The sequence below is a fragment of the Larus michahellis genome, chromosome 5, assembly GCF_964199755.1.
Source record: "Larus michahellis chromosome 5, bLarMic1.1, whole genome shotgun sequence".
Classification (NCBI taxonomy): Eukaryota; Metazoa; Chordata; class Aves; order Charadriiformes; family Laridae; genus Larus; species Larus michahellis.
This window is the reverse complement of record NC_133900.1, coordinates 63,382,288-63,407,612: the sequence shown is the minus strand read 5'-3', so window position 1 is coordinate 63,407,612 and position 25,325 is coordinate 63,382,288. Positions and strand designations below refer to the sequence as shown.

At 36.8% G+C, this 25,325-nt stretch overlaps 1 long non-coding RNA gene across 2 annotated transcripts; it reads right to left on the bottom strand.

The window, feature by feature from the left end:
* Positions 1–5,137: 5,137 nt before the first annotated feature.
* On the bottom strand, positions 5,138–19,229 carry LOC141743980 (uncharacterized). Of its 2 annotated transcripts, XR_012587297.1 has the most exons (4): positions 19,162–19,229; positions 13,082–13,173; positions 6,130–6,279; positions 5,138–5,804 (listed from the first exon to the last, which is right to left on the bottom strand). It is a non-coding gene; the product is annotated as an uncharacterized LOC141743980 (long non-coding RNA). The 2 variants fall into 2 exon arrangements; XR_012587296.1 differs by having other exon boundaries at positions 5,138–6,279.
* Between the last annotated feature and the right edge of the window lie 6,096 nt (positions 19,230–25,325).

Below are 25,325 nucleotides of genomic sequence, written 5' to 3'. Positions count from 1 at the left end.
ATTGAATGTTTAAAGATAACTGAATAGGAATATTTGTGTAGAGAATTATTTTTTTCTTAATGGTTAATCAAACCTATTGAAAATGCTAAAGAAGTTAAACATCATTCCTGGGTTAATATTTGTGTCTCTCTGATACTTAGAAATTCTAGAGGTGTGATAACTGGATTCAGTCACTAAGAGCAGAATTCACTAATGGCGTTGAAGGATGGTGCACACTCAAATCTTGCAGAGGGTTTACACAAGGAGGCAGCATCATTGAAACGATCTGTGCCTTCTCTGCATGTCATTTACAGGAGCTCCTCTTTGGTCCAGCGGAGTTTGCATGGGGATCTGAGGATGCTCTGTGACTGTCATCAAGGGAACAAACACTTTGGGCAGCAGAGTTGTCCTGCACTGTGTGGGTCATGGGTCCTCAGTTACAGATCAACTTTGGCTATATGGAGCACAGACACAAAATAACACAGTGACTGAGGAGGTGGGAAAAATTGTGGGGGAGCGCTGTGAAAGGAGACAGACGTGCCGAGGGCAGAAGATTTTAGGGTGAACTATAAGGTGGAAAGCAACAATAAGCAATTTGCAGCTTAAGCGTTCATTCAGGAGGAGAAGTAAAAATCTTTAGACAAGCTCAGATAAGAGAATTATGTTTAAGCTGAGGAAGTGAGTTTATTCCAGATGTGTTTGACAGCATGAGAACAGAAGTGGAAGTAGTGCTTTTGGTAAGGAGCCAGTACTGAGGATTAGTCAGGTGGAGAGCACTGAGACGGGAGTGAGGAGCTGAGAGCACAAGGGTGGGAAGAATTGAAAATACAGGCTCTGGCATCAAGCAAAGGGAATGAAAACAAAGAGAGAAGGAAAGGAATTAGAGAAGCAGAGAAATCAAAGGGAGATTTAAGAGCAAAGCCAGCTTCGGTAGAGATCACAAGGAAAGAATAAAACTGAGAAGGAAGGGAGAATAAGAGCTACTAAGGGAACGATACTGGTGGTTATGGGGAGGAAATAAAGGGACTGGAGATAATTTGGGGCTAGATTTCAACGAGGGAAGATGAATCTCTCAGACTTTCCCACGTTATGCCCTGCAGAAATGGTTTTACGATCACTGTTGATCTGTGCATATACACAGTCAGTTCTGTCAGTCTGTCTGATTTTGGATTTTTTTCCCTTCCCTTTTCTCTCTCAAACCTACCACCTAAGGCCTTTATTTTTGTAACAATGTCATTCTCTTACGTACAGTCTTCCTTGTTCCCGCTTTTTAGCATACGGTCAATACACTGTATTGTTTGCAGTTTTGCTGCCAGTCTACTTGTACACAGGCGTCCCTGAGAGGGATTTAGAGGAGCAGCAAGTTCTCTGTGATCAGAAAAAAGTTCTGTGATCAGAATTATTTCTTAAGGCAGAGGTGGCTGACCTGGGCAATGAAATACATGTGCAGTTCATAAAAGAAGGGGCGGTATGTCATCTGAACACCTTTTTAAAAAGCTTGTTTAATTTAGGCAAGTCTTGTACCTACACCCATGTCCATCTTCGAACAGATTACAGGACTATATTCTGTGTCCATCAGCTTCTTTGCATGCGCAGGCGATATATAGGCTACAAACATGTGTTAAGTATATTCACTTCAAGCACATCTAAACTTGAGGCAGCAATTGCTTTTCCACAGCAATTAAATTCTCTGGGCTGAGAGTGAACACTTTTACTCAGCAGAAAAATGACGGTAATATTGAAATGAGATTCTGGTGTCAGAAGAAGGGATAATGCACCTTCACCTTGCTATCTGGACACCTTGATGTCTGCACAGAAACATTAAAAACATGGGAGACTGAATCCCAGGAAAGGCATAAGTCTCAGCGCTCATTGGTTTAGACAGCTGTTGACATAAAAAGTAAAATAGCTTGTGAGCCCTCTGGTGGTATTTATTTTTTTATTTCTCAGATGTTAGCAGGATCCTGCCATAGCAACAACATGTAAATGTCCTTGGATATATATGCAGTGGAGTATTAGTATTTCTGTGCATATTTACATACACATATATATGTGCATATGTATACGTATAAATACATATAGACAAATAAATATAAAGCATTAATGGCAGAGTACCTTCATACATTGTGAGAGTCACTGCCAGAGCAAGAGAAAGAAGAAATCACCTGCCATCATGATCTGAGTATTTATGTCTAAGTGTCCCACTCACACATGACAGTATTATCACTACCCATCTGAAAGAGGGAATACGATCATTACTAACAACACTATCATAAGAAATTTAGAAAGATCTTTGCCTTTCCACACCACAAGCTCTATCTGTAATATAGTGCCACCTTTCAAAAGCAAAAGAAGTCACTATTGTGATCCCAAGGAACAAAGTGTAAAATAAATTCCTTACCAGGTTCCAAATGGATTTGACAAATATAAATCCTTAAAAATAATGCAAAATAGAAATATTTTATAATTGCTCTAGACCGCAGCAAGTATCTGCTTAACTTATAAATAGTAACAGCTTTCCAGTTAGGAGCAAAAAGCATTTTCCATTTTTTTTTCATAATTGCAAAATTGAAACGTATCAATAAATCATTTCCTATATTGAAAAATTTCATATTATTACGATGCTACAGACATCCAGATGTTGTAACCTTAAGAACAAGAAACAAAGAAGGATGTAATGAAATGGATTATTGTGATGAAATTGGTCTCCAGCAAATGTCAGTTAAGTTAATACAACTCCACGCTTACTACAATGACTCATTACTAGATTTACATTATCATCCCTTTACCTAACTTGAGGGGTAAAATTTACATTTAAGGTGTTACTTGTTTGACAAGGATAATAACCAAATTTCATTTTCATAATATTCTTTGTTGTTATAAGTATGTGGGGACTCCTGGTTTAAATTTCAATGTTGAAGCGTAATACTTCAACAATTACTACTGAGAGTAGATATAGAAATTCTGCCATAAGGGAATTTTCATAATCCCTCTCTTTTGGATGTATTTAAGTATCATTTATCTTTAGGAGGAGCTTTAAGGGGTATTAGTTTTTGAATTCTTTCATATTTTCACCTCATTAAAAAACCCTGAACATATTAATCAGAAAAACCAGGTGACTAAAGAGTATAACTAAGTTGTTACATACACGAAGGGTGTGGAGGGATTTTCACTGCCATAGTCTTTCATTTATGGCTTCCATTTGTAGGATCTGGAGTAAAGTGTCATGCTTAAAAATTGACAAATTTGCTTGACTCTAATCATCCACTTCCTATTGTCCAGCGCAGGTGTTCCATTTTTTGGCACAAAGAAAGTTTGAAATGTCGGTGCCGTGCATTTCATTTAATGCTCCACCATGTTCCATGTCAGCTGGGAGTCAGGAGTGGTGATTAGTTACACCTCCCCAGAGAGCTCTAGGAAAAAGCGACATCTCAGGGGGACGCCCCTGAACTTCTGGAGTGCATTGTGCTGTGGTGCAGCTGTGCTTTTTCTGTTTCTTTGGATGGGAAGAAAATAAATGTATTCCTGGAACTGCAGTGCCTTTGGAGCTCCTGTTCTGCTCCAGGAGGGAGTATTTTGTATCAGACCATCAGGCAGCCCCCTTTTCCCACCCATACTGTTTAAGGTGTGCCATTGATTGCAAAATTAACCCAAAGAAGTTTTACTATTGGCATATGGGATACTGAAATCAACATTTCTGGATGTAATTGTTAGCCTTTTCAATGTGCTGATCAATGTCTTTGGGAAATCATTAGTCATTGGTCTAAAGGTTTCAGTGGATTTTGTTTCACGGTCTTTACTCTCTGTGCACTAATCAATGTATCTACAAAATCAGTTTAATAATACTTGGATTATCTCCCAAAAAAGTCGGTGAAGTTTAGATCACTATTCTTTCAGAGCCCTTTGTTAGTCAAGCATTAAACAGAAAGGTAAAATGTTACTGCGATCGTGACAACTCATACAGGACACATCTATGTTGAGCAATAAAGTTAGAAGAATCTTAGAACAATAGTGACAGACATGACCTTTGAATTTGAACTTTTGACAGATGATTTCACTGAGTTCACGTCTCCACCGCTCTTTGTGCGAGGATAATTCTGTCTGTTTCAGTTTTAAAAAATACACCTATCTTCTCAGCCCTACCGCATACCTCCTGTTAAAAATATGTTAAAACTTAAGAACTATATTGAAAACATTGAGCAAATTTCATCAAAATACTATCCAAATAACCAGTGTACTGCATGTGACTTGCTCACTAATGATTTAGAGTTATTTTGGAATACCATTTGTGAAATAAATAGACATGGGCTTAATTTAGTAAAGTAGTCATTTGTCTTCCACAACTCCAAATTGGAAATCAAAACACAATAAAATTTAAAATGGTTATTAAATCCAGATGGATCTTCAAATGAAAGCAAGAGCTATGGTAATCACAGGCTTTAAAGGGCATGGTCAACTTAAAAAACATAAAGCAAATGAAAATGTTTTATCTCCCTTTGTTGCAAGTAACCTTTATATTAACTTTAAACATACAAAATAAATGAGGTTTGGTCATTTTCCTGTCATTTTATTTTTTGTAAATTTCTTAATAGTCATTTTACTGTTTCTTCTCTACAGTAACTTAACATAACTTTATTTTGTTTTGCTAATTTCAAATTCTACCTACTGAGATCCAGTGGGACTTACATAAATACCTTAATATATTAAGTGCTTAATGGGATTTAGGCCCATGATTATTTTTTCTGAAAAAGAAAATGTCCTGTAGAAGTTCATAGTTCAAATTTTACCAAGTAACTTCATCTCTTCCTCTGTACTTACAGAGCTGCAGCAATATCCTTTACAACAACCTTAAAAGATAAATACTGCAGGTACTAGTTCTTTCTTCAGATATGCAAGATACTTTAATCCACCATGAAGTTCTACCAAAAGTGCTCTCTAATAACTTGTTTTTAAGAGATAACATTCTTCGGCTTGTTTATTGTGATACTTGCGGTGAGCTGCATGCTTCTGGAAGTGTCAGGAGACTACACTTAACATTCATACGACACAACATCTGAATCCATAAAAGTGACAGAAAGCAAATCAGGGACAGTGGCAAGGCTGGAGATGGCACAATATAAACAGCTTTTGAAAACATATAGTGTTTTATTTGTGTACATTGTATTATCAATGGAAATATTCATGTTTGGAATGGGTTGGTGTAAAATCATCATGACACCCAGACGAAAGTCCTCCGTAGCAAAGGATTTAGCACTACTGAAGGTCAGTTCACCTCCACACACAAAGAAATCGTCAGAACCTTCCCTTTGATATTTTAACATAGGACCCTCTAGGTTTCTCCTGAGTTACAGCACTGAGTGTTTTGTCATTTCAGGAACTGTAGAGGTGTTCGAGATTATCACAAACAGATGGCAACCAGTCAGCCACATCACGTCAGTCCTTCCTATTCATTTGTTGGGATAGTACTCCAGTAAAGAAGTCACAACTGGCACTCGCTAGGAAATGATATATATTATCCTCAAATGAAATTTCAGAAGCCAAAAACGAGAGGCACATAAAGATCAGGCAGATTGAACTTTCCCCCTGCCGCGTCACTCATCAAAATTCCTTCTTTCTTTGTGTACGTATATTGCTAGCAGTAGAGGAACAGATTAGTTACCCAGAACATCCATTTTGGTTCCTACCTTGTCTAGCTGAGGAAGTGTTTGAGCCACATGTGGTAGACCACATCCTTTCTCTTAAGCTAGCAGGATGACGAAGGAGCACATCTGGATTCAAAATTTCATTTTCACCCTCAACATTTTTGTATTAACACACTGTCATACCTAATATAAATTGGAAAACACTTAGTCCCGTAGCACTTGATTTTCTGGAAGAAGACAAAGCATGACATTGTGGAGTCCATAAACAGCAGGGGGTATAATTCATAGTAAAGCTATATAATATGTTCCATATACATTGCAGCTGTTGATAGATTTTATTACATTTCAGCTAAGGGCCTTATTACATTTGCAGGCAAGATTTATTATATTTGGTTGTATTACTTCTAAAGTTCAGGATATTTTCACATTTGTAGCTGGCTTATTTCATCTATGATCACTGAGTTTACATCATAACTTAGTTATAACTGTAGGTTATGAATAATGTCACCTGTTGTTATGACGCTTGCAGTCAGTTTTCATTACAACTGTTCCTAATACTTCACAATATTTTGCAGGTGCTGGATATTACATTGCGGTTTTTAAAGACATATTTTGAAGTCAACGGAACATAAGAGAGCAACGTCTGAAGTAAAGGCTCCTACAATACAAAAATGAGGAAGCTGGTCAGCAGCATCAAAAGAGAGTTGGGGGATTCCTGCTTACTCACGTGCAGATTATTTAGCTACGTAACTATAAACTGGAAAGTACTTCTAATTTCAAAGATTTCATGAATAATAATTTAACAGAAAGAATAGTATCCTATTCGAAAAATAAGCACCACTTTTTTTTGTTCAATCTTTATTCTTAGAAGTCAAAAGTTCACCCATACATCAATGTCCTATGGCCTTGGTGTGTTGAAGATGTGTGGTTTCTTTGGAATATCACATGAAAGTGGCTGATGTTGTGGCTGCTTTTTATGCCCATCTTTACTTATCAGGTCCCACCATTTTTGCACAATAGCGCCTAATACCTTCCAGTGCTAAATAAATGCAACATTATTCTGAAGTCCTTTCTTTCATCCTGTGTCACAGCTCACTTCCCCCTCCTAAATCCACAAATTTTAATGGAAAAAACCCCACATCATAACCAAAATTTACAAATTGACTTATCATAACCAGTGAAAAACATTGAACAAGCTGCCCTAAACCTGGTTAATTTTTCAAATTCCACTTCAAACTATTAGAAAACATCTACCTTTTTTCAGTATACAACACAGATTCAGAGGATCCAAGCCCCTTTCTTCTGGCTACTCATTTATATGCTAAGACAGCTTCTCTACTCTTTATAATTTCATCTATGATAAGATGGAAACATGCTTGCCACAAAAGAAGGAAAGAAGTCATCACATTGATTTCATGAAAACTCTTCAGTGGTTTAACAGGGTAGTATTGTATAGTTTCAAAAAAACATTAATTCAAACTAATGAAATCACTGAGTTTCAAATGCAGAAAAGACAATTTTTAACAAAAGACAATGTTTAACTGTTTTTTTTAGGAACCACATTAAACTGAGTCTGAGATTCAGTTGTGCATTCACGTACTTTAAACACTTACTATCTTGTGTGTGTAGGCATCTACTACAAGTCAACACAAACGTATATAGACATATATATATATTCATGTATATTTCATATATATGAAACAGCTCTATTCCTTTGTAAAGTCCTCCTTTATTTTCCATGCCGAGTCAGGTGTGTCCTCAGCATAGGAGTATTTTTTTTCTCCCTGTTCACCAGGGCAGAATCTCTTCACCAGAAAGTGTTCTCAAAAAAACATTTGGTTAAAAACTTAGCCCTGAGTGTAATCTAGGTACGCTTCCTCTGCAGAAAACTTCACTTGTATGAAACCATATTAAAGAAATGGGATGTCAGTGCTCACAAAGACAGAAAACATTCATAAATGGGAGAGAGAATCAAAGGTGTAGAGAAGCTGTGATCATGAAAGGGGATTCAGAATTCTGAAATGACACCAACTCAAATGCTGTAGGACACTGAGAAGCAGGGAAACTGAGGAAGGGAATTATATAGAGGTGTTAAACCAATTATATAATTGGTTTATCTAGGTTCTGTTTATTTCCTGTGCTATAGAAAAATACTGTAATTTGGTGCTATTCTTTAAATATGTTACATGCTTGATCTAGCACTTATCTTTTGAGATATTTACTAGAAATTAAAATGTCCCTGTCCCGGCTTTAAACTGAGATTCTGTACCCAGAAGGATGATGAAGAGGTCAGAAAAGAGAAAGTACAATGGTCTGGGGAAGCTCAAAAACACTTGGGTCAAATGTGATATGACCTGCACAAAAGGGCCTATCATGCATCTGTCCAGAATTGAAAGTTCAGCAAATGCCATGAAATACATTTATATTTTCAGTATACTGTCTTTTAAATGCGAAGCATTCATGTTGCAATCTGCTCCCCCAACAAAACCCCAAGACAAGGCAATTAAAGCCAACCCCTATGAAATTAGTACAGTTGCATTTGATAGTTTTCATTGGCAGACTTTTTTCTCCTTTTTTTCTTTGTTTTCCTTTCGTAAAACCAAAATAATCCTGATTGCAAGCACAAGCTGCAATTCTTATACTTAGAAAAACATGATTCACTGAGAACCACTGAGTAGAAGCTCTTCACTATGTTACAAGCAAAGCAACTTTGCAGATCAGGCCCTTTGCTGATTAATTTCATTCACCTAATTAGTGATGCTTCTTGAAAGAATCCTTCTTTTTTGTCCTTTTGCATTGATGGTTTAGGTTGGAACAGGCTTATGTTTTCCAGTTACATGTTCTCCAACAACCGTAACAACAGAATTTACATCTGAAAAGTTCACAAAGCACTGTGCTGTAGAGTGAATTAATCAGTGACCTTTCACTACCAGAAGTGTGCATGTCCTGATAATGTAGCTGAAAGCCCTTCTGGAGGCAGGAGGGGGGGGAAATAAAGAACATTGTAAATTAAAGGAGATTGGGACTGGGAGTCTCATTTTCTGTCTTCTGAGTTCAGAGACGACTATTTCTCACCTTAAAGACTAGTCTTAGCAGGCAATTATTCACCATGGCCAACATATTTAAATGACATAATTGACAACATTTGTTCAAAGGACTGAAGAATCTGGGATGATAAAAGACTCTCTTCCATGACTAGTGTTTGGTCATTCTAGGTCAGGGTTCAGGCGTCATGACAGAGAGTCTGGCACCCAAACTGTGAATAAATATAACATATTTCAGCTGGAGTGCCTGCTCTTTGAATAAGTGGATCCATTCTTTATCATTTTCCCAGTATTTTGTTTATGATAGCCTGTATCTACATTGGAAGTACAGCTGCATATTTCCAAGCAATGAGGGAAGTAATTTACGTTCATTATAAGAATTCAAGATTAAACTATCTTGCATCGTCTATATAAACTGGATCAATGCTGCTCGTCCAAAGTGGCCAGAAAAAAATTTTACTGGCTGCTGTAGCAAATTTAGGACTTCATACCTAAGCTGTAGCATTATTGATGTTCCGTGACTGTTCCTTTGAAACTATAAATGGATATATTTAACATGTCTCAGTGCTTAAACTATTGAGAGACTCAGAGGCTTATGGATTTTAAGTCACACATATATATCTGGGGTGGAGAATCAAGGTGGGGTTTTTTCCCCTCTTCACTTATTCGGCCTCCAATTTAAATTTACTTAGTAACAGCAAATAATAAAAGACTCTCAGGACTTTCTAAGTCTGTTTCTCAGCTGTAGTGAGACAACTAGTTTCCAAATGATTCCAGCAAAATCAAAGAGCACATTTCACAGAATTCAAGAATGCCAGGCAAAATCTACGACTATATGCTTTCTATATTCACCTTCACAAAATGTCTGGGAAAAAATTAAAAGTAGATCTTTATCTGTAGGGCCACTGTACAATGGTATGAACATTGTCCTGTTGGGATTACCTTCCAAGATATGTGTACGAACCACCTTAGCCTTCCTGATATTTATATCCCATTTCTTATTAATACCATAAATCAAAGAATCAAGGCATACCAGGTTGGAAGGGGCCCCAAGGATCATCTGGTCCAACCTTTCTTGGCAAAGGCATAGTCTAGACAAGGTGGCCCAGCACCCATTCAAGCCAAATCTTAAACGTGTCCAGTGTTGGGGAATCTTTCTGTCCAACCAGGATCTCCCCAGAAGTAACTTGTACCCATTACCCTCCTCTTTTCTATGTGACTCCTTGTAAAAAGGGAGTCTCCATCTTCTTTGTAGCCACCCTTTAAATACTGGAACATGGTGATAAGGTCTTTCCTAAGCCGCCTTTTCTTCAGGATGAACAAACCCAGTTCTCTCAGACTTTCCTCATATGGCAGGCTTCCCAGTCCTTTGTGGATTGTCTTTGTGGACCTTCTCTGGACCCTCTCCAGCCTCTCCACATCTTTCTGTATAGCTGGCACCAAAACTGAACTCAGTATTCCCGGTGCGACCTGGCAAATGCTGAGCGAGTGGGATAATGACTTTATCTCTGCTGGTGATGCCCCTGTTGATGCAACCCAGCATCCTGTTGGCTTTCTTTGTTGCAGCAGCACACTGTTGAGTGACACTGAGGTCCTTCTCCTGTGTCCAATAGGTGCAATTCCCCATCTTAGTCTCTAACAGCACTATTCTCACTAAACTTTGTTGTCTTGTTCAAGAATTTGATTATAGAATCCAGGTTCCATTCATAAGGAAGTGGAACACCAGAGGTCAACTCAAAGCCTAAATTAATCATTCATTTGTATTTCCTGTATTTGATTTATACCTATTGTTCTAATCTGCAAGCACATTCAGCTCTTCTCAAATTCCTTTTCTATATTGATTCCCAACTATTTATCACAATATATTTTAGTAGAACTCTCCTTCCTTTTCTGTCAAGGTGATTAATGAAACTAGATTGTCCTAAAATGATTTCTACTTGCTTTAAAACTCTGGTACGCTATGCAGTTGACCGTGAATTTCCTATGTACAACCAAATCAAATGATTCATGGAAATCCAGACAACTTAGCTCTATTGTATTTTCTCTGTCTAGATCACTATCTTATCCAAAAAAGATCTTTTTTGTCTTTTCTAGCGCAACCTGTCCTTTCTATTTTGTAATCCATTTCTTCTTTCTTTTTTCTCTTATCCATGTGTCCATAGAAACTCAGAATGGTAGTTTTAATATCCTTTGCAAGGTCTACCTCAGCTTGAATTCTTCTATTTATTTCACATTATCTCCAAACCTCTACAATATATCTTTTTTGTTGATCAGTCAATTCTTTTCCCATTCTTTATGGCCTCAATATCCTTTCTGAGAGTATTAGGTTGTCCAAGCAGATCTGGATCTCAAAGTCATCTTTTTTCCCTTTCTTTGGAGTCCATATTTGAGATAGCTTATGCACTTCTACATTAAGAAAATGCCAGGTTTTTCAGTCAGTTTTTGCCCCAAGCTTCAATAACTTTCATACATTGTCAAATTTTCCTATGAAATTATGAAGCACTGTTGGAGGGTCTACTTTTAGCTTTCCATTTAATTTCAGTTCAGTTGGCCTTGGATTGCTCAGCCCAATGGGGGAGAGGGTTGTTTACAAACAAATACAAAATTTTTCTCAGCATTTACATGAAACATCAAGTTTGCTGGTTTGACAGTTATTTCATAACATTTCAGCAGTCACCCCTAGGAATAAGTAGGAACTAGCATTATTCCTACCATTTTTCCAACCTATATCCAGGAACTTTTGCAATATTCCAAATAACGAGAAATATCAGATCTCTTCAGTAGCATTATTTCTCACATGACCCAAACCGTGAGAGTCCATAACAGATCTATAGCCATACCCTACTGGATATATAATACAAAGATTAAGGTACCAGTTTCCCTAAAAACGGCAATCTCCAAATGAGCTAGAACTTGCTGATGTACACAATTTCCTCACACGCTGATTTCCCTCACTTTCAGTATTTCTAGGATTAAGACCTTGATACTCTAAGCAAACTCTGATTTTTTTTTTATACATCTAATAGTCAATCCTCAAAACATTTGTTTCAATTTTTGTGAGACTGATTGTTTATCTTAGTCACACTCAGAAACGTGAATTCTAAAAAGCAAAGTCATTTTCATTGTAAAGTCCAATCACTCCATCTAGTTTTCCTTCTTCTAGCCTGAACTCCACACTTTTCACCTCACAGATCATTAGACTTGGAAAAGAAATAATTTTGCTAATCATGATCAGCTATATCTATTCTTAATGATCCATGGAAAGTTACTGCACTCGGCTCCATGGATGACTGACTTGCCCAGGAAAAGGGTCAGCCACGCTGAAAAGATTTTCATTCTCTAAGTGGATCAGGGTTCTGATGGTCCTCAAGGGAAGGAGGCAGCCAAGTTATCCTCCTCACATATATTTAGGTTCACTTTAAAACCAGCGTTCATTAAAGGCAAAAAAACAGTTTCCACTTCCATCCTCTACTTTTGTTTTGGTTTTTCTAAAGGATCATCTTCAAATTTTCCATCAAGAGCATTTTATAAAGAGTTTAAACTTATTACATCTATTGCACAGAATCATTATTAATCTGGGGATGTGTGCACCAAGTTCTAAGTGCCAGAAAATGTTACAGACAGCTGAAAGATATCCTACCCAATCTGCCACTCAGGCAGAGACTTCAGACTTCTACAAGTAATATAACGTAAAATCTCAGGATAGGATGCCAGCCTAAATGAGGGCTGATGCCTTTCCTGGTCCTAAAAATTCTACCTGCTCTGTTCATGTTTGGTAAGTAGGTAGAGAATCTACAGTTGGATCCCTCAGGTGCCTGTTTTAGGATCAGTACTGAATACTACATTTTTACAGAGATTTCTGCTCAGTTACTGTTTAAAAATGGTTCTGCCAGTAGTCTATCTACTTCAGGTAAAAAGTAATTGGTTTCAGATTTCTCCAGTGACAGATTTTTTCATCAACAGGTTCAGCAGGGAAAACAGTAACTTTTAACATTCAAAATCAAACACATTATTTTGCCCTGTGATCATAATACGTCTCCTATTCACTATTCAACCAGTGAAAGAAGACTGTGAAGAAAGCAGAAGAGCAATTTTGACATGACAGGAAGCCATAATCCCTCACTATTATTTTTAAGGTAGCTTTAGACCCTCTCTTAATGTCAACAGATGAAAGCATGTTTTAATACGTCAGCATTATGGGCTCCAGTCAACTTACCTGCTCTATCTACTTCAAATAAATTTTGTTATTCTAAACTGTCTTTTATCTCCAAGGTTTCATGCAATTTCTTACCTACATGGAATGCTTTCTAAAGCTACATGTATGAAAGAATATTGAAGGAGAAAGAAGACAAGATGGGCTGCTATCCAGTATGATGATTATTTATTAATTTTAAGATTAATATAGATAGTTGTTACCTTAATTCACCATCAGCTCTTCGGTATAAATCCCCTCATAACCTTCAGGTTAATATAGCAATAGTAGTTCTGCTCCTTCCTTATAGTCATCCCTGTAAGGAATTCACGACAGATTTCTTCTTAACTGCTTCCATGAATAAGAGAAGATAAAATTAAAGAATTCATTTCTTTCATGAGAAACTTGACATTGGAAATGTAAGATGAATTTTATTTATAGTGTTCAAAAACTTTGAAAGCACCACACACTTCCAACTGAACCAGCAGGGTAGCAGCTTCTGGGACATATATATACACACAGACAGAGACATACAAGCACGTGCATATGTGTGTGTATGTATGTACATACGAACACACATACATACAAACAAAATCTATATGTGTGTATATATTACATACATGTATACACACACATTATTCCTATATTCTTTTAACTCAGATCATTAGAAATTTGGGGGAACAGTTTACAATACTTCAAAATTCATATAAAAATCTCATTTATATTTACTTGTTTACTTGTCAAGGTAAACCACTAAAAGATTTGTTGAGTGGAGAACTTCTGCAGTGATTTCATTCAAGTCACAAAAATTGTATCAAGGCAATATTTAATCTAAACTTTCTCATCCTTTCTTTCTTTTCCTATTAAATATACTCCTCATCACATAACACAGGTTTTTGCAAAACCAGATCAACAGATACTGCTCTGTTGAGTATTCACTTGGCCACATAATCTACATGTGGCCACAATAGTGGAAGTTTTAATGCAGACAAAACCTTCACAACTGCTACTGTCCTGGAAAGTGAGGACAGTAATTGAAATCAGCCTAAACTTGTTTTCTTACAGAGACATTAGTTTCAGGAATAAAATGAGTTAATTCTTGAAATTCACCATGAGTAAAACTTGTACAAGTTTTGTTCCAGAAATAGTAAATGAAAAGGGAAGAATATGCCAGTCTAGAAGGAACAAAGACTACTCTTTGAATAAAAATTGTCAATCTGAGAATTAGGAGATATCATCTTAATTCAAAATTTACTGCTTTAGATGCAAATTGTTTCAAAATCAAGTTGTTGATGAACGAAGTAACTTAGAAAATGTACCTTAGATCACAAAAATAAATCTCCTTTAAGCAAAATTTTCTATTTAATAACAAAATTAGGCCCACACAAATGCACAGTCTGATCTTATAAAATGTGGGTTTTGCAGAACTTTTAAAAGCTAGATTATCACCTGTATATTATATACTTCACTTTCAGTATTGAAACCAGCCCATGGAATGGAGAGTACAAATTACTCATGAGAAAATGACAAGTCAACAGCTTGTATTATGGTTTACATGAAAAAAAATAACACTATCACTATGCTGCCTACTCTACTGACTTTTCTCCTGTTCAAAGACTATCGAAAGTCAGCCTGCAGGTCAGTAAACTCAATTAACTTATTTTTTTCTATTATATGGCTGTAGCTCAGTGTACTTCTGGATGAGAAGGACCACCCTGGCCCTGTGGTGCAAGCCTACCTCCTAGGTTCTGGAAATACAGATTAGGTCACAGCTATTCAACAAGTGAATACCATGGAAAAGTCCAAGCTTGAGAAAATTACTTCCTGACAAATCAGGAAAAGTACTTGAAATTCCCCATAGAGATACCTAGAGAGAGCAGTTTAAAAAAAAAAAGTCAATTTATTTTGAAAAATCTGAGTTGGTTTCATTGCAGAATGGGGTTAAAGTAATTCTTCGCTAATTTGAAAAAAGTATGAAAAGATGTACAATTAAATGTACTGCTATGATTTGGCCTAAAAATCAAAACAATACATTTGAAAAGGATGTTTGACAAAAATAATCAATGTACAATCAGAGCAAAGCATATTCAAAATGAAGCAAGAAGTATGAGATGTTTTGACTCTCTCACATCAAAGAATTATGGTCAACACTTGCTAGATGTAAGATAATTTGGTTTTGACAGAAAACAACATTTTCCTTCGAATAGTTTTCAACAACTCCACCTCTGCTCCCAGCCAAGACAAAGCAGTAGGGAAGGCAGCTGTACCTCCTCTGAAAAACAGCTAAATTTGCAACTTTCTCAGGGCTGAACCTGATAAATCAGTCCAGCCTTCTGTGAACAGGAACTATAACTTGATACCGTATTGCCATAAAATGGTTATAATCAGTCAGACCAGTACTTCTTTTAACAAAAGGAATTATAGAACCAGTTCCTTAACAGTATCAAATAATGTAGCTCCACTGATTCAATACAACTACTTTGATTTACATGGACAGCCTAGCCCATACCATTTATAACCAGTTTATTTTCCAATAAACCCCTTGAAACATAATAAAGTTCATGGGTTTCCCCTAAGAGTGTACATTCTGTGAGACCAGTTACACTTTAGTAGTATAAATGTAATTCCTTTGGAGGAAATTCAGGCCACTGCACCTCCAAAACCAATCCTTATGTAACTCATAAAAACCAATGCTTATGTAACTCTATCGAAGCTGGATGTCACCAGGTGACTCTGTTGGTCGTATATTGCTTCTCGCAGCTATGCATCACTGAAGTACAATCTTACAGTACAATAAAAATTGGATGGCCTACAGGAAAAGAAAAAGAAGTGGGGATAAACAGATATCAGACAAGGGATACAAACACAGTTAATACTCATTGATTTAATGTGTCTGATTGTATCTTTAAACTTTTTTCCATCACTTGTGGGAGGATAAGGCACAGAAAAAAAGTGGTTACAAATATTCACCAATTCATTCTGTGAATTCAGTCATTCTGATTTCCAGATGTTTCCACCAGCTTCAATTCCACTCACACCTGTGCATAAAGGAGAACATTTGAGACAGGGGACTCCTCTTTCGTGGTGGTATTATCTTTCCTGTCCATTGGACACCACACATGGTGCCTTGCTGGGAAAAGTATTCACAACATTTTAATTGTCCTGAATCATCATCTGGATAAGGAAAGCCTAGGATCATCACTCCAGCAATTGCCGTAGATGACACAGAAGTTCCCCTACAGAAGAGCAAGATTCTGATTTGCCACACTTGCCAGGAGGTGGTTGGATGAGGCAGACACACTGGGCCTTTTTAGCCCCCAAAACCAGCCGGCACTGCCCCTGCCAGGCAGTCTTAAGTAAGAACGAGAGCTAAAGAGCATCAATTCAAAGCTGATGCAATGCAAGTTTGTTTCTAAGGATGTCTCAAACTTGACACCTGAGAATCTGTCAGAAAAGGAATTAGTTCTTGCAGCTGATTTTGCAAGTCAGTGAACATCTTCCAGTATTACAGTGGAGACGTTCTTCTCCTATATTACTCCCTTCCTAGTTTTTACCATAAAAGGGGCACTAGTCCTATGTTATGCCACCCTCCAGAAAAGGGTGGCATCTTTGAGTCACGGCCTTGGATATGAAACACAAAACTTTGCCTCTCTCAAACCCAGAAGAATGTAAGTTCTGATGAAGGATCTCTCACTGGAAACAGCTATCATGAGCCCATTTGCTTCCCATACCTCTCCTACAGGAGACAAGTGCTGCCACCATGGATGCTTTAATACTCTGAACTCTCACATAGAGGAGTTACAGTAAGAGGAGAATAGGAAAATATAATTATAGGATGAGTAATAACAGGATTAACAGTGCCTATACCAGTAGGGAAAGTATTATATAGGAAAGTTAAGTTTTAGATAAAAGTACTATAAATGATTGTTGTTAAATTGTCTAAATGTTGTTAAAGTTGTTTCCTCAAATACAATTACAGTTCTGAATGTTTTAGAAACTTAATAGTTTGCAAAAATAAAAATAAGTAAGAAGATGTTTCAGTGAAAAATTATCTTCCCTGAATAAAATTCATGTGAATTTTCAAGCATTACCTTAAAACACATAGCACTTGTGACTTACCAGATGCTTTACCTTCAACAGAGAGGAACAAACTAAGCAAGTTAGGATTCTAAGTATCACTTTCAAAATTATCACATTTCTAAACATCACATTTCCAAAATGCTTTTAACTGCTGAAGGATGCGAATAAGTATCTAGTAGGATTGCCAAAAGCCTTTAATTGGGTTAGACAACCAAAACTTATTGATTTTAAGAGATTTATCTGTCTGAAAATCTCAAGATGTATATTTTGATCATTAATTGACCATAAAACTATTAAAAATCTGTTTCCACTGTACTTTTACATTTTTATTTTCCTGCTTTTGAAAAATATGCTCACAGAGTCACCTCTAGACGCATCTCTAATACTGAGGAAAACAAAATAGGTATTTGCAGCAATAAAGTTAAAATTCTCATTTGATGTTTGATTTTTCCAAGCTTTTTTACCATAGAAAATTTTATTTCAAGAAAGAATAAAAAAGATGTTTACTTACTCAAATAAGCATTTTTTCTTAAGCTTTAAGCAATGGGTTTTGACGTGGTAAGAGTGTTCTTTTTTTTTTCCTGTGCCCATTTTTGGTACGACTGCCATGTCTCAGCTGTAAAAGGGCAAGCTTGGAGTCCTGTAGGCAAGCTCTTCATTGCAAGCAGCGTAGGCACATACTGTTTCAGATGGCAGCTAAGATTTCAGACTTGTAAAGAATAACAAGCTTCGTTTTGTCATACTGCAACCACTGTGCCCACATTATTATGTAAATGAAAACATTTCAGAGAGGCTCAGAAAGGCACGGTAAGGACTGTCATGTTCAGAAAGCAATGTCATCGCTAACCTCTAAGGTCATACTAGTCTATTATCGAAGTGTCAGATCACTGTGTTGATAAGTAGATTAGACAAAGTATTACTTTATTATTACATGAACAAATGTCAGTCTTATCTGAATAACTTTTACATGAATTACATTTTCCTCTTTTTCTGATGTATTGTTTCTTTAAATCAGACAAGGATACTAGGGAGAAAGAGACACACATTTTTTTCTTCTTGCATGAACTAACAAAAACACCTTAATCAATCTCTCCTTTTGCATAGGACAAAACATCAAAATTAATTGTTTGTATCATGATGCAATGGAATGCAGTGAAACAATATTATGTATTTATTGAGTTTAATCTAGGATTAAATTACTATTACATAAAAATAGAAAGTCCTGTTATAAAATACAGATATTTTATTCCCTTCCAATCCCCTTATTCCCTGTACCAGGTGAAAGCTAATGCATGTCCTTGAAAACCTAAGATAGTACATGCTACTTGGTAAACGTTCAAAGCAGTTTGATAGAAATCGGTTCTCTGACTTCTGGTATCATTAAAAGAACTTGCCCTCCTAATTCACAATAAATTGTTCTACAATATTATATCCATTTATACTAAAGGCTAAATGTGTAATACCTTTAGAATTGCATCTCACTAGCAATTATTTCTGCTATGTGTTATGACTTATGTATTTCTCCTGTACTTAGGGTAGGATAAAGCATGCTGTGTGAACACTTTCCTGTGATACATTTGTGCTATAGAGGTATCTGCCACCTAAATAAAACCTCCTAAAACCAACAACCAAATAGAAAAGTGTTGTCAGGGAAACAACAAAGAAGGCAAAAAATTTCACATATACCAAAGAATAGACAAAAAAATATGCTGAAAAGTATAAGAGCTTGATTATACATCCACTATTCTTCCTACTGATGCCAGTGAATTTGGACCATGGTCAAGAGATGCTATATCTCTCACTAGTAAAGTTGAGAAGAAAGGCTAATAGTGAGTGAATTTAGCCAGATTTTTTTATAAATTTATACTGACTGAAGTCTGTTATGGCAACAGTAACAAACACTTAAATATCATGGATGTAGTGTCAACGAGAGGGACAGTGCCACTACTTTTATCTTTTTTCTTCACAGACAGAAGGAAACCAACTGCTTTTTTCTGCTGGCCGTTGCTTCCTCTAGATCTGTATTCCATCTCTGATACAGGCTTGTGTCAGGGGACTTGGAAAAGGAAAAAGTAGAATAAATCCCACAACAGGTACTTACCCAACAGTGCAAATACAAGAAAGATTATTTTTTTTTCCCCTTTTCCTACCCCTCATTACTTTAAACCAGCTTATTACCTAATGGAAAAGGATAAGCAACAGTAAAGCATTTCAGCAGACTCACCATGATGCAGAGAATGAAGAGAGAGGGCCTTGTTCCACTCACCTACCAAAGCTGTTCACAAACTACCCACACAGAAATAAGTGGGCACCTGGCCACTGCAGGTCACCAATTAAGAGCAGCCACAGGTGATACTAGTCACATTACTTGTCTGATGTTTCTTCTGGGAAATAGGTTGCCCTAACCACCTTTTCTCAATAAGTCAACCAGGCTCAAGTAGATCTGCCTTTGTCTTATGTCCCTGTAGCAGAGGTACAGAATTGTGAGTTTTCTTAATATCTAGGTTTTTATCTCACTTAAACGCTCTGTAATATTTTTTACTAGACTTCCATATTTTTAACCTAGTTTCAAATAAGTCACGATTTAATAACCATGTCTTTCTGCCTCCCTCTGTCTGATTTACCTCAAAAGAAATACCTCTCTTCCCATGTGCCCCGTCTCTACAGTTCTATAAAAGGAGCATGATCAATGCCAGAAGGCAGATACACAGAACAAAAGCTCTTACAGAATACCTCCTTTTCCATTTTAGTGAGGACTCAACTTCAGAAAATTTAAGAGGAAATATAAGAAGCTTAACTTCCAATTAGTCCTATGTTTGACCTAAAGCTGGAAAGGAGAAACCATCATATTTTTAAGCATCTTTGCCATATTCATATTCAGGTCAGAGTCTCACAGTTGCTTGTACTTATATTTTAGCTCCTGGGGCCTCTTACAGGTCCTGCACAGTTGGCAATAACTGGAATGCAATGTAGCCCATCCCACCCCATCTATGACACATTCCTATTTTTCCTGGTCACTCTAGGGAGCAGAAATTTTCCAATTTGAAGCATTTGTCAAGTCCACACTCCCCTTCCACCAGGGAATACCTTTGTGCAGCAAGCTTCCAACTGGTGTTTTTCTCATTTTACAAAGGTGCTTTATATTCCCAGTACAAAACTAAATTAGTCTAAATAAGCAAGATTAAAACCTGTACAACTATAAAGTTTTTCTGCTTAAAACAAATGCATTGGGTTTGACTTTGCTAGTTGCCCAACTCCTTGTGTATTTGAGGAGTCATTTTCTGGGGAGGCAACAAAAGGAAGAATGCTTGGGAAAAATACTGTAATACCCAACACAGATATCGAGCTTCATTGATACTCTCATTCTCTGTTATGATTAAGCTTTTTTGATTGCATAGGATGAGCATCCTGTTCCTAAATAGACTTAGGCCCTAATGGTAACCTGTTTGTTTATTTATTTTACTCATATTGAGAATTTCATTCTCTAAACTTCCTCAGAGCTCTGATGTAACACGTAACCTGTTTCCTTTAAAGAAAGGACCTTTGCTCTTTGGTCACTGGGAAGTGTATCCTGCCATTTTCTCTGATGGCTGTAAGGAAAAATTCTTCTTTGAAACTTTGTTTCTGGCTTTGGTCATAGTTGGAACTTTTGACCTATCCATCAGTCAATGCTAAGGAAACTACAGGACACACAAAAGCGTTGGTTTTGTAAAATCAAACCAGGAAAACAGTAACTACATTATGACGGACAGAATGTATCAGCATTTTTTGCTCAAATATTTTTTTTTAATATTGCTAGGAACCTATTACCTAAAATGCACTGCCTTATTTCTATTCCTTCTTTCATTTCTTATAGGTGAAAGAAAAATGCAACCGTGTAAATTAGTCCATCAGCCCTCCTTATTGTACTAATCGGAAACAAAATGCTTCTTGCAATATCTAAAGTTAAATCAACTTTGTTCCATAAAGAAAACAAGCTATTAGACTGAGATTTCCACAAATAACTCCTGTCTACTATGCTGGGAATATTAATCCCCAAGCACATAACCTCCCTTAAAAAAGCACAGTTCTTGCAATCTCTGATAACTGTTTAAGTTATCAACTCATTAGGGTTAGAGCTAGATCAAAGACCCACCTAAATTTCATTTAATCTGAGATAGTTTGTACCTTTTTGTATCTATTGTTTTGCTAGTTCATAATCAAGAACAAACACACATTTAAGGTTAGAGTCAGAACAAACTGAAATCAAAGTCATTCAGGTGATTCAAAGATAATTGGAAGCAATCTGGGACAGACTAGCAGAAGTTACCAGGTGCAGGGAAGCTCACTGACAGCATCAAGGTAGTGGAGACAGCTTCTAACATAGTTTCCCCTCCTGGCTCCCCAGTTGTGGGGGGATGGAAAAAAATAGAGCAGCTCCTAGTTGGCTCTTACACGGCAGGACAAAGCCTAGGATATTTGCAGCTCTGGAATGCAACACTCCTGGAATGCAGCAGACAACCTCGTTCACTTGTTGGCTGCTGAAATATTTGTTAAATTCTCTTATTCTTCTTTATCATAGACATTAGATGTATAAGTGTGTTTGGCGTGCCTGTATTAAATTAGCTAGTTGTCTATTTTTGGTCTCTGACAAAAAAAAGTTAAAAGAAAATCCACAAATAGGATGATAAAAAAGTTTAAGGCAGAAAGATTAATACAGAATTTTTTTGTCCAGTGTTAACCACTGAAAGGTAGAGCAGTGTCTCTGAATTGGTTTCTCTTCTTGCATTTTCTCAAATAGTATTCACACTTCAGGGTTTCTAGGAGTGGCATCCATCAAACACCAGCCTAATGGATGAACTGATTAAAAAAAAATCACCAGCTTCTCAGAATCTGGTACTGCAAAGGTCACAGAACACCAGGTGGCAAGACCATGGCAAGAAAACAGCTCACAATAGAGAGATCTTCTAAAAATTAGAAGGTCTCTTCTGCTTTTCAGGAAGACACCCATGCTCTAACCGATAAGTATTAATGCAAAATACAGATAATATACAGTATAATGAACTAAGTCAATGAATAAAAATAAATAAAATAAATAGTGAGCATTACTAGATAGTATTTTTGTCCAAAATCTTTAAAGTATAAGGCTTACTCAATTCCTTATCAAGACAGCTTATGGATGAAACGTGAGGGTCAGAGATGACAATAATAAGACTGCCACTGTAGCCTTCCCCTCAGTGAAGAGAGGCTTTGTTTCCATTGAAAAGGCCTAGCTCTGCATAGCTTGACACGGACTTGGGTAAAGGCATACCAGCCGCTGTGTTGATCCCGGGTCTTACCTGCTTCATGTCACCTGTTGCGCTGCAGGAAAGTCATGAGAATGCTCCAAGCATTCACGAAAATTATTTAGTACAGTTTCATTATGACTATACAAAGTGAAAACTTCAGTAACATGAAGTCCCTTTACTCTGACAGTTAAGATAGAGCACATTGTAATCTTAGCAAACTTTATTGCTAGGAAGAAAGAAAAGTAAAGCAATGCTTATCATCATAACTTCTCCCAATTAATGAAACCTGTCTGGAGTCAAGTTTCATTTTGTGAGCTATAGGTCTTAAATGCTCAGTGCATACATTTCAGCTCTCAAGGGTCCTTTTCAAAGAGTCAAAGTATGAATCTAGTCAAGCTTTTCAAAGTTTTCAGATCAAGGTTTTCCATGCTGGTATTTCCTGTCTGGGGGTTGTGGTGCAAAGGATTTGATAAAGGAGTTTCATTTTAGGACAATTTCCAAATATTGGTACTTGGGAGAAGACATACTTCTAGTCTAGACTATAGAGGAATGTTGCAAGAGCCAAGACACAAGCATAGCACCAAGTTTTTCCTTTATAATCCAGGAAACATAAATCTAGGAAAATTTCATCATTTTAGCCATATCGTTCTGGTCACTGTTGTATTAAGTGCCTTACCAGAAATTTATATATTCCCTTACCCATCTGATGGAAAAAAGAGTAAAATCTAATACACTATACAAGACAAAACCCATACTATTGCAATCACAATCCTATATATTGCTGTTTGTCATCTACATTTATATTACCAGAACATGAAAAAGTTCAATGAACATCACTGGACAACCCCACATAAAAATATCTGAAGATGCAGACATGTAAGCATGCAGTACATGTTGCTGTTTAAACCAACTGCTGCCTGAGAATACCAAAGTTGTCTACAAACATTAACTTTGTCCCACCATAAATATATTTTTATTTTTTTTTGGAAAATCAAATGCTGTTAACCTCCCTTCATACAGCCAGTAAATGAAGTACAAATGAAGGGCTTGACTAGAGAATCTTTCGCAGCAGTCAGAACAGAATCAACTTTTGAAGCTCTTTTTAGGTGGAAAACTTAAACATAAATACAGCCAGAATATTTGTATTGCTATTGCTTGCATAGCATTTTTTTGCTACTATAAAATTATATGGGCCGTAGCACATGTGACATACATGGTGATGTGTTGAAAGGATAAAAGAAAAGGTGATCACGACATGACAAAAGATGCACGTATCACAAAGTTCTGGAACCATGCCTCAGTCTGAGCTTCCCCAAAATTCAGATGTGTTTGGACTCAAGCGTTCACTGGTCTTTGGGAGGCAGATCTAATCTGATTCTTCACAAAGACAAAAGAAAATGAAGACATCAGAAAAAAAACTCATGAATTATAAATTCTCCTGTGCACCACTCTTGATGAATCTATCATCTGTGTTAGTATTTATTTGTTCTCTCTCATTCAGATTGCTCTTTTCCTGTTTTGTATTGGCTTTTTCATATATTAATTAGATTTTAATGTTTTGAGTAGATCACAATTTCAGAATTTATTTTTACTCTAGAAGAATATGGAGAGCCCAACACACCTGTATTCTCAGTCATGGATTTCCACTGAGACACTGCATAGCTTTCGTAAAATTACAACCCTTTCTCTAAATAGTTGTATTTCATAATTCTCATGTTTATGAACAGCCATTTCATAATAATAAATTATTCCAATTGATACTAGAGCCCAGTAGTGTTAGGTACTGCATTCATGAGCACAAGAAGACAATCCGGGTCTTGGTACTATTTGGAAGAACAAAACACAGAAGAAGTAAAAGCGGAAACAGTACAGGGAAGTTAAATGGCTTTCTCAGGACCTCATGGTGCCAAGTTCAATGTCATTTAAAGCAGACAACATGACAGCTCAGGGGCTGTGTTTCAGAATTGGGCTTACAGATTTCTTGTCTCGTTTCTAAAGGCCAGTTCCTGAAACGTGTGGAAAACTTTCTGTGGGTTGAGGTCATTCGGCACCTTGCAAGACTGACCCTGATTTTCAGAGGTGCTGAGCGCGCACAGCTCCTGTCGACTAGACTGAGTTCACAGTACCTCTAAAAATCAATTCATGTCTAATGGCCTTTTCACCTGTCAGAAATAATTGCCGTTTCACAGGAGCATACTAATTCAGTCACTGTTTTGTTTTTAAAGGAGACTATTTATTTTTACCCTCCTTGGAAACTGATCTGCTAGGGAAAAAGATCAGGAACAAATTGTGTCCCAAAAGGAAAATAGATTTTATATGAAACACTCATTCTGCTGATTGTCAGTCATAAAAAATGCATATTTTAATAGTCCTTTCCTTGCAGAAAAATCTGTTTAACTAATCTCATCATATAAAAAAATCTTTCTTCTAACATTAGATAGTTAGCTGGGTATTCTCTGCTGGGATATATCTTTTATGGTTTAAGAAAAGTCCTTAATACCAGTAGGAGCAGACTAACATGTAATTGGGGGGTGGGGGGGGGATGTCCATTCTTCAGCTGGATCTGTGCCCAGGCTTTGGAGAGCTTTTTCACTGGAAGGTATTATCTTCAGACTTTCTCCTGATGTCTTCCTGGCTTTAATGTTCCCAAGGATAGCACCTTAACTTAAATGTCTGCTGTTGCAAGACAGGTTTGGAAATTAAAGCAAAGCTTTTAAACGAGTAAAATGTGTACATTTGAAAGTATATGACAGCAGGGCCACATCCTAAAGTGCAAGTCTTTTCAATGGAAATTAAAATGCACATTAGGAAATAGTAAGCTGTGTGCCTTGGCTGTAATAGTTAACAGAACAGCTCTATGGGGATAGCATAACGCGTACAAACTCAACAGAAAGCTCTAGATTCCATGTCCCTGCACATCTTTCCTCACAAGGTTAAACTTCTGCATGGTTAGAGGCCCGTCTTTTCAAATGCAGCACCAAGGGGGCATTTGTCTTGTCTCTAGATCAGATCTTCAGTTCCCTTATCCGCTAAAGCTATATTTCAAGGACAAAGTGAAATTTCGCTTTGAGAATTTAACAAAGGAGAAGCGCTATGAGCACTAGGTTTTTATTTAAGGCTT